The sequence below is a fragment of the Parasteatoda tepidariorum genome, chromosome 4 (assembly GCF_043381705.1).
Source record: "Parasteatoda tepidariorum isolate YZ-2023 chromosome 4, CAS_Ptep_4.0, whole genome shotgun sequence".
In the NCBI taxonomy this organism is placed as follows: Eukaryota; Metazoa; Arthropoda; class Arachnida; order Araneae; family Theridiidae; genus Parasteatoda; species Parasteatoda tepidariorum.
Genome location: NC_092207.1, coordinates 54,100,203 through 54,116,342, shown reverse-complemented (window position 1 = coordinate 54,116,342; position 16,140 = coordinate 54,100,203). Strand labels below are relative to the sequence as shown.

The 16,140-nt window shown below is 29.9% G+C and overlaps 1 protein-coding gene across 4 annotated transcripts in view; it reads right to left on the bottom strand.

The window, feature by feature from the left end:
• LOC107452086 (leishmanolysin-like peptidase, invadolysin) overlaps positions 1–16,140 on the bottom strand; it is a 180,460-nt gene that overhangs the window by 146,617 nt on the left and 17,703 nt on the right. The window lies entirely within an intron of this gene.

Here is a 16,140-nt window from a genome sequence, read left to right as displayed (position 1 = left end):
AGCCACACGTGTGTGTCGAACCTGGTTAGCTTCTGAATCGACAAATGCCGCGATTTACCTACGATGACGTCGATTGCACGTATCCTATTGTACTCATTTTAAGTTTAAAAAGATTTCGACCATTTTTGTAGATTTCTCGGATTTTGTTGATTTTGCCTGACAAACTGCAGAGCATGTCGATATTGATTTTCGGATTTTAACGATTCTGTGTAATTCATACTCGGCTTGCCCTTCTAGCGCAGTGTTGCTAATAAGTTTAGACAACAGCTTTATTTACTCATTTTGATACATTTAGAAATCGGGAAGTAATACGCTTTTTAATATTAAAAATTTAATTTTTTATATTAGCTTCTTTTTTATAATTATTATTCCTAGAACATAAAGATCCCCTAAAATTGCATATGATATTAAAAGAAAATTTAATATCAGGGGTCTGTCTTGGCCAAATTTACTACCGTTTAGTGGTACCTTCACAAATTCAACTTCTAGAAAAACGGTAGTTTCACAAAATACTTTTTCTTAAAATTTTATTTTTATATCCCGTAAGAAACGATAAATCCATATTTTTAACATATTTTTGTATTGTTTTTTTAATATAACTTTTAATTTTCACAAAATATGCCGAAATTTTCACAAATGATGTCTAAATTTTCACAAAATAGGTACCTCTCAGAAAAACCTGGACAGACCCCTGAATATGGCAACTTCTTACTGTTAAGGAAACATTTTTAGATTGAGTACTAAGTAACTTGCTTCAATGGGGCGTTTGATACTCTTTATATATACAGTCAAACCCCGCTATAGTGAACACGGTTTATAGTGAACTCCTGGATATAGCGAACGAAATGTTCGGTTCCGTGCCTTGCTATACACGTATAATGTTATTTTTCGTGGATATAGTGAACCTAAAAAAAGAGGAAGTTGGATATAATGAACTTTTTTCTGTCTTCGACTGATTTTTGTTCACTTTTTTGAAATAATTTTGAAATTTCTACTTCAAAATAAATACATATACCAATGTTTAAAACCATCTATAGAGGGGAATGTAGCGATAAACATTTTTTCTTGTTTGCTTCTTTTATCTCACTTTCCAATCCCTAAACCAGGGGTCGCCAAACTTTTTTGATCATCGACCCCTATATAATTTTTCGAAATCTCCATCGACCCCCACAAAATTAATTTTCTGTTAATTAAAATAAAACTCTATTAGATACTGTGTTTGAACATTTATTTTATGATTTTAAACATTTATTAAAGTAATAGTACATTGTGTAACAATAGTTTTNCACATTTTTTGCTACTACATAATATTTTTCAGTCATTTATTTGAATAATGTGTAATAAAAGGGAGGAGTTTGGGAATCATTAGTTAAGTTGCCTGAGTAACGGATATAGTGAACTCCCGATTATAGGGAACCAAAACTTCGGTCCCTTGAAGGTTCACTATAGCGGGGTTTGACTGTATAGATATTTATTTATATATATATATATATATATATTTTTATAGGATTCTTGATTTTCATGATTATAAAGTATCTCATAAAAAGCTTTTAATAAAAATGCCTATGGTGGTAGACGTAAAAGAGTATAACTGCCAAATTTTAAAATTAAACATCTTAGGAATTCATAAACATAATAAATAAATTCTGTTTAAAATGCATGGCAAAAACAGATCTTTTGAAAAGAATGCAAGCTAAATTGAAAGAAATGGATACTTCTATACTAATGGAAAAAGGGATAAAACGCATCACTAATGTCAGCGATATTTCAGTGAAGTTTCAATTTCAATGGAATATTAATCATAGAAATAAAAGAGGAAGATATATATTCATTGGAGGTTACAGAAAGCAGAAAAATATCTCCAGATCATTATTAAGTTTTTCCCAGCAAAGAAATGGGCCTATCCATACAATTTACAGTAAAGAAGGAAAAAAAATTTAAAACTTTTTTTTAAAAAAGAAAAAAAAAAAATCTTTTCAAAGTAAATAAAGATTTTAGGAAGGAAAAAGAAATTCGAGATTCTGAAATACGCTCTGATGATATCAAAAAATGAAGAAGATTAAATAAATAAATATTAAAAAAAAGTCGACGAGATGGAAGGGGCTTTCCTTTATTTTATTATTATTTTTAACCTCGTCCAAAATATTGATTTTTGCATTAAATTTAGATTAGAAGCAATAAATGGGAAGCGACCACGAACGGACTGATCTGGTTAGTTTCCAATACAAAGCTGGAACAGATGGAAGCGGGAGAAGTTGGAAGGTTTGAAAGAAAAATATAAGTTTATTCATTATCTCTTTTTAAAAAATGAAATTGGGTTTTGAATATTTAAGCACCAAATTAAGAAATATTGCTGCGGTATTTTGACGGAAAATTAAGCAAAAACTGTAAGAAATTCCCAAGGCTTTATGGATTATTGGATATTTAATATTTTTTTAAAAAATATAAAAAAACATGTTCTGTAGTAAATTGTTTTGTTAGTTTAATTATTTTTGAACATTTTCAATAGGGTTTGTCAAAGTTTTTATTAATATTTTGAAGTCAAGCACTCAATTTTTATTTGATGCCAACAAACACTTAAAAACATTTAGGTATTAATAAAAAAAAATTTAAAAATTTAATATTAAAAAAATTTGACAGAATTTAAGTTACTAAAAGCACAGTGATTCTAAATTTACACAGAAAAATGCGATTGGCATGAATTCTTTTTCTTAATTTTTTTTATTCAATTTTAATTGAGAAAAAATGTTTACACTACACTGAGAAAAAACTCACATTTATAGTAAGGGATTAATCATGTTGCTTAAATGGAACATGATGTTAATGGAACATGATGTTAAGAGTTACTAAGTTCACGATGATAACTAAGTGATGAGTTACGAAGTTACTAAGTGATGAGTTACGAAGTGATGAGTTACGAAGTTACAAAGTGATGTTACGAGTCACTATGCAGCTTTTTAATACTGTAATTGCAGTAGTCGTGGGGGCAGGTGAGCAAAGCGAGCATAAGCAGAACCGAACCCTCTAGTATGTTTATAAAAATCTAAGTCTATATTTTAAATTAATTTTTTCGGTAAATGTAAGAAGAATTATTCGTTGGTAAAAAAAAAAATTATTTCAAATAAGATTTTTTTTTAGTGTATTCTTTTTTTCTTAGGCGTAGAGAATATTTACACTTTAAAGATAATATGCTTTTTAATATTTCAATGCTCTAAAACTTTCTTATTAAATTTTACCACGAAACATTTATTTAGTTGAGAAAAATAATTACCAGTCAAAAAATTAATTTCATAATAAAAATAGTAGTAAAAGAGTTGAAACTTAGATTTAAACACGTTTTTTAGAAAATTCATTATTTAAATTTTTTATTATGTTAAAAATTTAGTACTTTTCGAAGAAAAAAAATTTACCTAAGTCGCCAATTGAATGGCTCCTATAGTTAGCCGAATGCCTGGGAGCGTTGCCCCCCTCCTTCCTTGCAAGCCACTTGTAACACTAAAGAGGATCCAAGTATTGAAGTATTAAAGTAATTCTAGATTTGATTTTTAAACGCTTATTAAAAAAAAATTTTAAGTTGCATTTTCTTGTTAAATTATTAGAAGATATGGTCTAACATTTCAGGGTCAAATAGAAATAAAGCAAGCTGAATTTATAAGTGGAAACCTTTTCTTTTGCCAATTGCATAAAAAATGAAATGAGAAATTTGTCAATTAAGATTCGAAAAATACAAATAGCAAATCATTCATATTTGCGAATAATCTGCGTATGGCATAAATAAAATTAAAAAAAAAAAAAAAACAATAACACAAAGCTTAAGAACAACTAAAGATAAGTACGAAAAAGGTGACGTTTTCATCAAAATATCAATACTACTTTTCGATTGTGCCCTCTGCGGAAGCCAATTTCATCGATTTTCATTCTTCAAAAAAGTTTAACCTATCGTAAATTTCTTAAATAGCTGATCCAACACCTATTTCAATCTCCCTCTCTGAAACCTCGTCCCATACTATAGAAGATCTACAAAAACCACAATACAACCATTTTTGCACTCTTGGACAGACGACAAGATTTAAGGAGGGGGAGAAAGAAAGCAATTTCCGAAGGCATAGGGGCTGAACAGAAAAGAGTTTAACTTTTACTACACCCGTTTGCCCCTCTACCTTCGCTTCAAGGATTTGAGGATGATTTTAAAAAAGAAAAAAGAATGTTATCGGAGAACAAAAAAAAAAATATATAGATCAATGATATTGAAGAGGAGGAAATCGACTTTGGAACGCAGGAATCTACACATAAAAATAACGCCAAGATAAAAGAATAAAACACGCAAAAAAAAGGGAATTCAGTAGAGAAAAGAAAGAGTAAAGAAGATTTTAAGTTATGTGTGGCTCTAAACAAATACTTTTTAGAGAAAGAAATGCGTAAAATAGGATAGAGAGAGTTCTCTATGTTTTGAGAGTTTTTGACACAAAGCTATTTGGAAAAGGCACAATAAAAAAAATATTGTTGAAATTCCTTCACCAGAGTAAATAACGTTTCTCAAAAAAGAAAGAAAAAATATAGTGTTTTGTCAAATAATTTTACAATTAAAAAAACAATAAATATTTTCTTGTTTGACAGATTGCAGAACTAAATCCACAACTTTCAAAACTAAGTTTTTTTAAAGCGGATAAAATCTTTTAAATACAGTAAAAGAATTTGAAAGCATTAAAACTTTTTTTAGAAATTCACAAATACAAATTAATGAAAGGTGAAACAAACTAATGTAAGATAAATTGTAGTAAAAACGCATTTAAGAATTATCAATTTAGTAGTATCTACTGAAAGCAACAAAGAATAACATTAAATATGAAGGGCTTGGAGCTAGCAAGGGCTTCCAAAGATGTCCTTTTTACTTTAAACTGTGCTGTACTATTGTTTAATTACAGGCACTTTACAGGTTTACGGAATGAATTGCAACATTAGATAACATCACATAGACCTAAAAAATTTAAATTTTCAGTTAGTAGTTAGAAGACGGTGGACTCTAATAACTTAGTAGCCACTTTTTCCTCAAACCTAATAATAAGTCAGTGACCGATACGAATTTAGTGATGACGAAATTTAGTTTAACATACTGACTTTAAAGAACTTTATTTAAAACTATTTGGGGAAGCGAAATACACACATCAAAATTTTGAAAGGAGACATTAGACATTTTAATTAAAATTCTGTTTTCTTGTCATTCTGCATTGAAGTACTCTTATCATTAAACAATTTAAAAATTTAAAAAAAAAAACTGTGGGAAAAAGTGCTCAGTTGTTTTGATAATCTAATCTCACTTTTTTTTGTTGACACGCCACGTGGCGAGTGGTTATTTTCAGGTCTAATATAATATCACAGCAGTCAAAAATATTTTAATGCCTACATGGAAATCGTGGATTTTTTCACCAAAAACGGCTAATATTTTTATAAGGATGAAAGTGACAACTTGCTGTAGCAGCAGTAAAAGCATCAATACACCGTGTCACTCAAGATTAGAACCTTCTATCCATATCAAATTTAAGAATAAACGGATTTAAATAAATGCATGATAATAACTTTTCAATAATATTAATAAGGAAAAAATTGATACAAAGTAGAAAACAGTAAGATCCTTGAAGGGTAATTTCGCAGTTACAACATTCCTAAAAATCAGTGTAACGTTGAACGATAATATCGGTTTTTCGAACCAGAAAAATTGCAACAGGGCCTCACATTGAAAAAGTGTATCTATTCAATGATCAAGGTACCAAACCAGTATCTAAACAAGTTTACTATGCACTATAATATGGTTCAACTTACCACTGAGCCGGGCTCAGGGGAAAAAACGTTCGGCTCCCAATGAGGTTCGAATTCAAGCAGTATATTATTGATACGAATTTTTCTCCCCTGCTGAGGTAAAAGATCTTCATTGGTTAGATCATGGATTATAATACCCTTGCCGTCGGGCTGACCGTCGGAGGTTTCAGTTGTTTTGTTAATCGGGTATCTCAAATTCGGGTTAGTTCCATCAAAAAGTCCTCCACGAAGGCCAGATAGTCCCAAAGTCCCAATGCTTGACCCAGGAGTTCGTTTGTCTTCCGTGTCAGGTTCAAAATAAAAATGCTACGGAATTGAACATTAATCGTCGTAAACCCAGAGTTGGTTCGGCAGTTTAATACCGGTTATAACAAAAAATAAAATATAAAACTTCCCACGCACTATTACGACGTTATACATATTATATCATAATATCGTGTATTTTCCAATATTCCAATAGGGTTGTGTTAAACTAAAAATAATATTTTGAGTTACATTAAAAAAAATCATAGGAAATGAAGAAAAAAAACCTACGTAAATTACTAAAACAATTCATTATTCAAAAATTGAACACTATTTTTTTTTAACCTAAAAGATTTATTTAAAAAAAATTAACACCATTCTTTACTTTATTATATAGAACTGTGCAATGTAAGTTTATGAACTGACTTAAAGTGTAAGAATGAAACAATAAAAATATCGCTAACACTTTTCAAAAGCCCTTCCTTAACAATCGTAAAAAAATGCACACTGTGAAAAAGTTACGCATTTCTTTACGACATTTCCCGTAAAAGAAAAGGTATGACTTTCCGAAGAATAATAAAATAGACGTAAAAAAAAAATACTGTTTCGCGAAAACTCAAGGGCTTAAAAGTTAACAAAGGAGGGATTCTGGTAAAATATTCGGTGAATCTTTAGGAAATTTATGTTCTAATGAAATAGGCACTGGAATGAAAAAGAAAATCGAACATTTTTTTTCCATGCAAATAAATGTGTTATTGGAAAGGGGAAAAAATTATAAAATACTAACACGTGTAGTAGTATAAGAAAATATTTAGCTTTATACAGATGCTATGATATTTATACCTTGACAATCTTAAAACATATATCGATTTATCGTTGTGGATGAAAATAAAAATTGCTAATATTTTGTATAAATGTATTATGGCTAATGTTTAATAAATAATCCCTGAAACTGAAGCGGTATGATATTACTTGATTAAACGCTTCATTCGCTTTAAAAATAAACAAATTGGAAATAACTGTAGACACGTAGATAATGTAAACCTAATTTATGAATTTTGAAATGTTTTCAAATCAAACTAAAATGTTTCACGTAGGATACTGTTTAGTAACTTCGAAATTTTCACAGCGTTTAATATAAAACGAAACATTATTAAAATATTACGATTTAAATATACGTACAGTGCGCAAAATAAAATAAGGCCACCTTTAATAACTTTTTAACTAATAATCGGATTATCACGTTCTAGGACTCAATTTTAAAGATTCAAAGGAGTGACCTGAAATATGCTTATTAATTAGTACAGAGGCGATATTTTAAATTACGAAATCAAACACAAAAACGTTCTTTCTATGAATAAACACACCTTTTTTCGATAGATTCGAATTTTTGACCCCGAAAATATTGGAAGTAGTCGCAGTCTGGGAAATATGGTCCCACTAGTTTGGTCAGGAGAGNGACATTTTTGACGGGTTTTTGACGGTTTAAACCAGTATTATACCCTTGTCATGTCAAAAACCACTTTTTGACGTCAAAAACCCAACCCTGCTTACAGTTAATTTAATTTTTACATATTTCGCCATATCTCGAGGAATCTAAAATTTAATATGTTTGTATTTCAATTAGAAATAGATGAACTTGAATATTTAATCTGAAGTATCTAATAATTAATCTGATTATAGTGATTTGTTAATAAAAAAAATACTCAATAATGCACTTAAATAACACCATGCGAGTCCCACACACAAGATAGTGGGCTACAATTCGTAGTAATTTTTCATGCGGATAACTTTTTACAAAATATTTCTGACGATTTCGTGATTAATTTCTGGAATAAAGAGAAATGCGCACTAATTTTATACTTATAAAACGGCTCCATATTTAAGAAATAATAGAACATAATTATAAGCTTGCCAGGTGCTCAATCATTGCATTTGTTTTCTCTTTCGCACTTTAATTAACAACAACTCTATATTGTGACTCTTGTGACGAGAAAGAAACATTAACAAGTTCAAGAGCGAAAAGGAGAGTTCCAATTTGCCAGAAGAAGAAAAAAAAACTTGGACATTCTTAGAGCAACTGCCAAGAAATGTAAGCGAATTTTTGACAAGTCAACTTTCTTTCTATTTTTGAAACACGCTCTAAAAGATAGCTTTAATTTCTTCTGTAAAATGAAAACGGTGAAAAATACTTAATAAATAAACAAGAAAAACTTAAAATCTCAGAATAACTAATGAGAGGAAAGTTTCAAGTGACATTTTTTTTTAATACTAGTAAATTAGCATTAAAATTAATACGCCGGTAATGGGAAATAGACTGTACCATTCTTGACCCCACAGTGTTCGAATGTATCAATTTCTCTCTAAGGTAATTCGTCGTATGTTTGTTGCAAAATGCACTTGGGACATTCTTACTCTTGCAAAATGTAAAGACTTAGCAAAACAAATTGTTGTTGTGTAGACAAAAAAAGACTAAAGATATTACACCGAGAAGTCTCAATTTTTCCAAAACTTATTAATTAGACACTTTTGCAACTAAACTCTTCATTTATGATTAAGGTTATTAACAATAGAAATAACAACCACTAAATATTACGTGTCTACGCATTTCAAGCAAGGAAAAAAAATTATGAGACATACATTAAATAAAATCTATGTTTTTTAATTTATTTTATATTTGATTCAATTTCATTTGATTTTGTGAAATAAATCTTTCATGATCATTGCATTACATGGGTTTTCCACTGATATGATTTCCCACATAGTTTTTCCACACTAACAATCATATGATAGAAGGATACACTTTAATACCCACCGATTTTAGTAAAATTCTACAATTAGAACTGATAAGATTAGGGAATAAGGCGCATATATTATTTGAAATAAAATTTTCATAAATTTTTTGCTTGAACAAAATCGAAAAGTAAACAAAAATATAAAAACAAACAAAAACTAATTTAACAAAAATGACTAAACTTTATGTATTTCTAAGATTCTGTGATGAGAACAGAAAACTATCAATCTTATTTATTTATTTATTTTTATGGAAATTGATAATTTTTAGCGAGCGAAAATTTCCCTTCCCAAAAAAAAGATATTACGCAACTTTTCTTGAAATTTTCAGGAACATTTTTTATCAAAAAACTAACGCGGATGGATAGCAAAATTTATCCTGCAGTCCACCAGTTAGTAACCCTAAGTCCAAAATCAAATAACGAGCGGATTTCATGAAACTAATTATAAATACAGCAAAATACCGCATAATATGGTTACAGTTGAAAGATTTAACAACTAACAACTTGCTCACTTACAAAAAATAAAGCTAAATAAAATTAGAGAAAAAAAAACAGCATAGAATTTCCCCACCCAAAAAGCTTTATGAAAACTGCAGGCCGACAACCTATGTTTTTAAAGTCACGTTTTCCAAAAATACATATAATTACAATTTACTTTCACACGCTCTACATTAAAGTGACCCGAAAGAGAAAATCCAATCAATGAAATAAAGAATTGTTGCACAACACAGTTCATTTGTAAAAAAAACTCATTATTAATTTTTGTCACATGAATCTTGCATTCTGAATAAATGAGGGAACAAAAAGTATGAAATGACAAGCCCTTAAATTCTGAAAAAACTTCACTTATTGTTTTGCTTTTATACTTTGCTTATTTTGTTAAAATATATTAAGATTTATTAATACCATTTTTACCTCTTCGGCATTTTAAAATTCTTTAACACTTCTTAAGTTTAGAAATAATATTAATAGTATCTGAAAATTTTTTTAAAAAAATTAAACGGATTTCTGATAAATATGTGACAATAAATTTAATAGGTGATTCAAAAACTTTTCATGCGAATGTCGGTAAAGACTCGAAGATAGAGCGTCAGCTCACATAAGTGACACAGGATCGGTGTAAGCAAAATAAATAAATTCTATATGCAGACATAATCATTACGAACACATAAAATCTCCTTATTATATTTAACATTACCAAGACACAGAGGTGAAAGTCATTACTTAACATCTACTTCGTGAATAAGCATCACTGATTGTGATCAAATGAAACACAAAATAAAAATCAAAAAATAAAATGAAGGGGAAAAAGTTAATCTAAACTGTTTTAAAGAAATAATAAATATAATCATAGGATCAAAAATGAACTGAATTTATGTTTTTATATAACTTCGAATAAAAAACCAATTCACTATACTTATTAGAAATATTTCATTTTATATTTAATAACCGTCGTTGAACAACCGACCTAATCTTTTAGTTTAGGATTACTTATGTTCAACTCCGTAGCCTTATAATTTTGAATCCAACCCAGAAGACAAGAGAACTCCTGGATCAAGTATTGGGAGAAAGTTGCCTTCGTGGAGGACTTTTTGGTGGATCTAACCACCATTTGCGTTACATGGAGAGAAAAAACCAAGAAAAGCTCCCACTGAGGATATTTTTCGTCAGCTCAGTGGTCGGTGCAATCCGGATACTGAAATCGTATCGATCAGTTATCGCTGGGATTCGAAACCGATTCATCTCATTGGAAGGCGAACGCTCTATCCCCTGAGCCATCACGATTGGAAAAATTCTAAAAAATCGAGGCTGAAACTAAAGAAAGGCAAAAAATATTAATAATAATAAAAATTTAGAAACAACGTTTTATAAGCACGCTTAAAATTGGAAAATAATTTAATTTTTATCAGACTTAAATGAAAAACTAGAAGGCATCGCTTTCGAAACATGTAAAGAAATTTTCGTTGGTCATGAAAGTTTAATTACGAAAATGATGCAACCCTACGTTTTTCATTTTTAAGTCTGATAAAAATAATTATTTTTAATTTAAGTTTTATTAAAAGACGTACGTATTAAAATTGTTATCGTTTTCATCTTTTCAGTTCTAGTCATTAGTTTGACAAAAAAAAGTAAAAATTTTACCTGGCGAAAAAAGTTTGAAAGTCTTATTTTTAAAGCAATTATAACTTGTACTGACATGAAGTAGAGAGTTCCAACTGAAATTTGAGCACTCTAATTAGTCGAAAATGGATCAAAATTTCGATTACGGGTGAAGTCTATTTGGCGATAAAATGGCGATTTAAATTTTAGTTATACCAGACAGCAAACAATTGGTATCTTTATTATCATCTAACTTAGAGCTTCAGTTAAAATTTGAGAACACCAAATAATTAAAAAGTCTAAATTATGAATCGTGAAAATTCACAAAAATATAACTAAAGATTCAGAAACTCGCCTCAAACAAGTTTATGAATCTTTTGTTTGAAACTAGTTTTATCATTAGACACAGTGTTCCAAAAAATTTGAGCCCTCTAGCAACACAGAAAGTGGTCGAAATATCGATTAAAAGATTTCACCCGAACAGGCACAAAAGCAAATTTATAAAGATGCAGCAAATGAAAAATAACTTGAATTAGGTATAGAATATCAAGACAAATAAAATTTAAATTAGAAACTGCAACCAATTTCATAACAATCTAAAATCGCAAACAATCAATACCTGTAAAAATCTAATGTAGTACTTAACTAAAAATGACACGAAAAGGGAACTTCCAAAAATACACAGTGAAGAATGACTTTAAAATGTAAGCGTGTATGTTTTTAATCAAACATCCTCTGTTCAGTTTCAAACACAATTATTTAACAAATATAAACTAAACTTCAGCATTCTATCAGAGATGATCACAGGCAGAAGAATCGAGACAAACGAAGTGTGATCAGTTCATTGAACAAGTCGCAGATTCATCTTTCCAAAATTTTACTTCCTTATCATTATCTTGTCCCATTAGTCCCATTTCCTGACGGTTCAGCCAATCATTCCCATCTGAGCCATTCGACAAACAAATTATTTACCCCAATCGGATTCGATTCCTAGACTGTGTCATTTGCCAGGCCGCCTGCGGACAGAGGCTGGGTGCTTCGTCCCCCCCTCCTCTCTACGCCCACTCATCAACGTTTGTCTTTATAAATATAGCCGAGGACATGGCCGTGAGGGGCAGAAGCTCTATCATCATTAGTCCGAACAGCCATTTTACTTGCTTGTCTTTTGCGAGAGAGCTTTTAATCACTCGCCGTGATTGAAAGTTTCAGCCTAGTTTTCTCTCTCGGAACCTGACGTGCCTTCCTGAACTGGAGCCATAATTCATTTGGTGGGGGGAGGGGGTGCCATTGATCGAACTTTGCTAAAGACAAAGGAGGGAATTAAAGGTTATCTGGAAAAATTCGAAAGGGCTGTGTGAATCGTTGAGATGGGAACAATGGTTAAGGCCAGTAGAGCGGGATAGAGAAAAGAGTAATGGCTAGTTAGATCCGAGGTTAGAGAAAAGTTCCTTCACTTGGGGGTTTGTTTTACTTTTCAACTAATGGTTCCGGAAATGATGGAACTCACCGAATGGAACACGTAGCCATTTGTGCTGTTTAATGCACTAAGATCTGATTAGACTGCTTACACAGAGACTGTGTGCTTAAGGTGTCTACAGATCTTAATCTATAAATCCGATTTTATTTCTACTGAAGATAATCTGTTCTTATGTATGAATAAAAAGAGCCATACAAGAACAGTCATTACAAGAAGTGCGATAAATTCAAGTTCAAGCAACATTTAAATAATTTTCTTAAATGAATTAACAAAAATTACTTAGTGAAGATTGGAAATTACATTTTGGAAAAGTTGATTAAAAAGTTCTAATGATCATACGTTGACAATAGAAAATAAAGATTGTGCCTCATCTTTATTTCTTATCCACAAGCTTACAGCTAGCGAAATCTATAAAACTCTAACACTCATTTAAATTGTTCGCGTCATTGCGTCCGCACTCCATGAGTTTTAATTTGTAACCAAAAGACAAATTGTCTGAAATTACTCATTGTCAATCTGTTGCGAATGAACTTGAAACTTTTTTCCACTCAAACATTCAAAGACTAACACTTAGTACTTTTTTCCACTGTTAATATGCTACTGTTATTCATACCAGTTATTTTAAAACGAACTACTATTTTAAAAAAATTCATTCAATGAAAAAAGCCAGGTGGACTTCAGCTTGATTATACACAAAGAGAACACACAATTTGTCACAGAACAACAAATAAAAAACTTTTTTCCTATTTCCCAAGCTTCTTTTAAAATGCATTAAGGTTTTACATATGTGCTTCTCACAAGATTGAATTAATACTCAATTTCAGATAATAAAAACCAGGGTTGAAAAATACCCGGCTTTTTCTGAAAAAGTCCAGGTTTGTCGGTTTTTATATTATTAAGAAGACTGGCTTTATTGAGAAAAAAAAAACGGCATTTTTCAGTATACTAAAATTTAAAACAGAGACATATAAGTTGAAGGTTTCCATAATATGCAAAGGAGCTTAATAAAATAAAAATTTTATTCATTTATTTTATCTTTTTTTTAATAAAGAAATAACTTTTTTTTTCATTATTAGTTATACAAGTCTAACCTTCAACTTCTTATTGATAGTTATTTTATGTATCATATAAAATTTAAAACAGATTTGGGGGAAAAAATGGAATTATTATTTTTAATATGCAGAAAAATATTTAAACATATTGTTTAACAATTCCTAAAAATCTATAAAGATAAATTATTAGAAATTCGATAATCAGAATTAATAATATTGGAATTATTAATATATTATTAGAATTATTAATAAGAAATTTGCACTAAATCAAATTTTTACAGTAGATTAAACTAGAGATTTAAACTTAAATAAATAAATAAAAAACGGCATTTTCTAGCCTGGTTTAAATCCAGAAGCACTTGGCAAAATCTCCCTCTCACCTTTAAAAAAAATGTTAATGCCAAAGAAAAAAAATTTTACATTAATTCAACCTTGTACACCTACTATCTACTCAAATCTAATCAAAACGAAATATTAATCAAAATATGTCTTTTGCTTGCCAGATAGCATTTTCTTTTTCTAAAAAATTCAATAGAAAAATCTTCAAAACGCAAAGAAACGTCTTTATTTATTTCACACTTAATTCTCTCTCTGGTAAAATATTACAACTAGAAAAGTGTTTCTATAAATAAATCTCAACGCCTTCCTTCACATAAAATTTTAAAATTCAGTTTCTTTTCGAAATTCAAACAAAGTGGTTGGGAAACGGGGTAAAACGGAAGGGTAGAGAGGAGTGTTCTTTAATTCGCAACTTTCGTGCACAATCACATGCGAATTTCATCTCAGGCTGCCCGGGCGTAGGCAGGCAGAAGGAGGTTTTCCAGATTAATTCCCAGGAGTGTTTCTCATTACTCCAGGATTTTGGAATGTGTAACTTTGGTAAGAAAAAAAAGTGTTCTTTTAAAAGAAGGCGAGAGAAAATAGTACTTCAAATTGTACCCGTTTTACAAGAGATAAATGGTGTTCTTTTTTTTCTTTTTATCGTGACTTTTTTTTAATCGATTTCATTTATTTTTCGCCACTTTTTTTTTCGACAGTGAGATACAGATCGTGGTAGGATTTAAAACTCTTCGAATTCAATCGATTTATTTTCTTTTTTTAACACTCTATTTGAAAGATAACAAGGAAAACTAAATTTCACAATCAAGGGATTTTATTTTTTAGGACTTTTTTTTCTTCTTTTCTTAACTAACGAGTCAAAATTCCAGAATTAGTTATATTAACCAATTGTAGAAAGAAATTTTCACGTTCGGCAAAACTAATTTACATTAACATTTTGTCCGCATATCAATTCATCTACTTACTATTAAAAATCGGCTTAATTTAAAGAAAATATTTGGATGCATTGAAATGTATTGTAGCCTCTAAATTTAAATTTTCACGTCTTAAAAATGCATAATTTAAGTTTAATTAGAAGTTGTTACATGTAAACGAAGTTTAGTGCAGCAGCTTCAAAATTGACCTCATAAAGGTTAAAAGATAAAGACAGCACACTTGATGATGTTTCCCTCAAATTTCACTTTCTTTTTCCAATCGTAACTTGTTAGCTATCTCAACAGACCGTTATTTTTTCCCCCTTCCTTTTATTGTCAAGTGAAGTATGAGTTGCGAATATAATTCTGAATCAGATCCAAGGGTGCCGGCAGAATAATATAAAAGGGGTGCAACCCTCTAACAGACTACCCCCCCACCTAAAAAAAATTTAAATACTATGTTATTACATTTTGTTTTGTTATTACCTATACTTTCATCTGTTAATTTTTTTAAAGATACATTTCTTCATTAACAAGATATTTTAAAAAAAGTACAAATTTCTTGTACTTGCAAATTTTGCCACGAGAAACTGTATTGATGGCGCTGGCATAGCTACTGACTTTGAAACACAAATAACTACTAACAGTAGTTTCGTATACTAGCGTATTTGTGCACGCTTAACATTGGTATTTATTGTGTTGATGAAGTTTTACAGTTGTGAAAAGTCAGTTTGTGTTACACACATTTGTTAAACTAAATAACTAATAGAAAATATAATATTATTTACATTTTATTAAATGAAATTTAAAAATATAGCTTAGATACTATCTGCCAAGTTTGTGCATGCTCAGTGTGCATAAGAAAAGAATCAAAGATGACTCAGAATTCATTTGAAAAAGTTGTAAACAGATTTAGACAGCAAGCAAGACGATTACAATTCTTGATTGATTAAACAATTTTTAAATTGTTATGTATCAATAATTACTTAATTATTTGTTTTTGAATAAAAATATTTTTAATAAAAAAAAATTAGAACAAATTTTTTTTTCTGTATCTCATTAATTGTTTTTTAAAAAAAAAAAGCCAGGGGTGCAAGTGCACCCTCTTGCACCCCGCTGCCGGCGCCCTTAATCAGCTCACCCCATCTCATCTCTACATCTTCTAAGGTTAGCTGAAACCACGTGTTTCATTCTGTTTAAGCTTTTTAAACTAAATAATTTAAAATTAACAGTGATTGAAATAATAAAAAAAATCGTGCTAATGATGAAAATTATGGGGAAAATGAAATAATTCTTCGAGAAAAAACATAAAAAATCGCCAATATTATTATTGATGAAAATAGTAATTAATTATGGTAATCGTTGCCAATTGAAGTAAAATAATAAGCTATGTACTAAAAGGC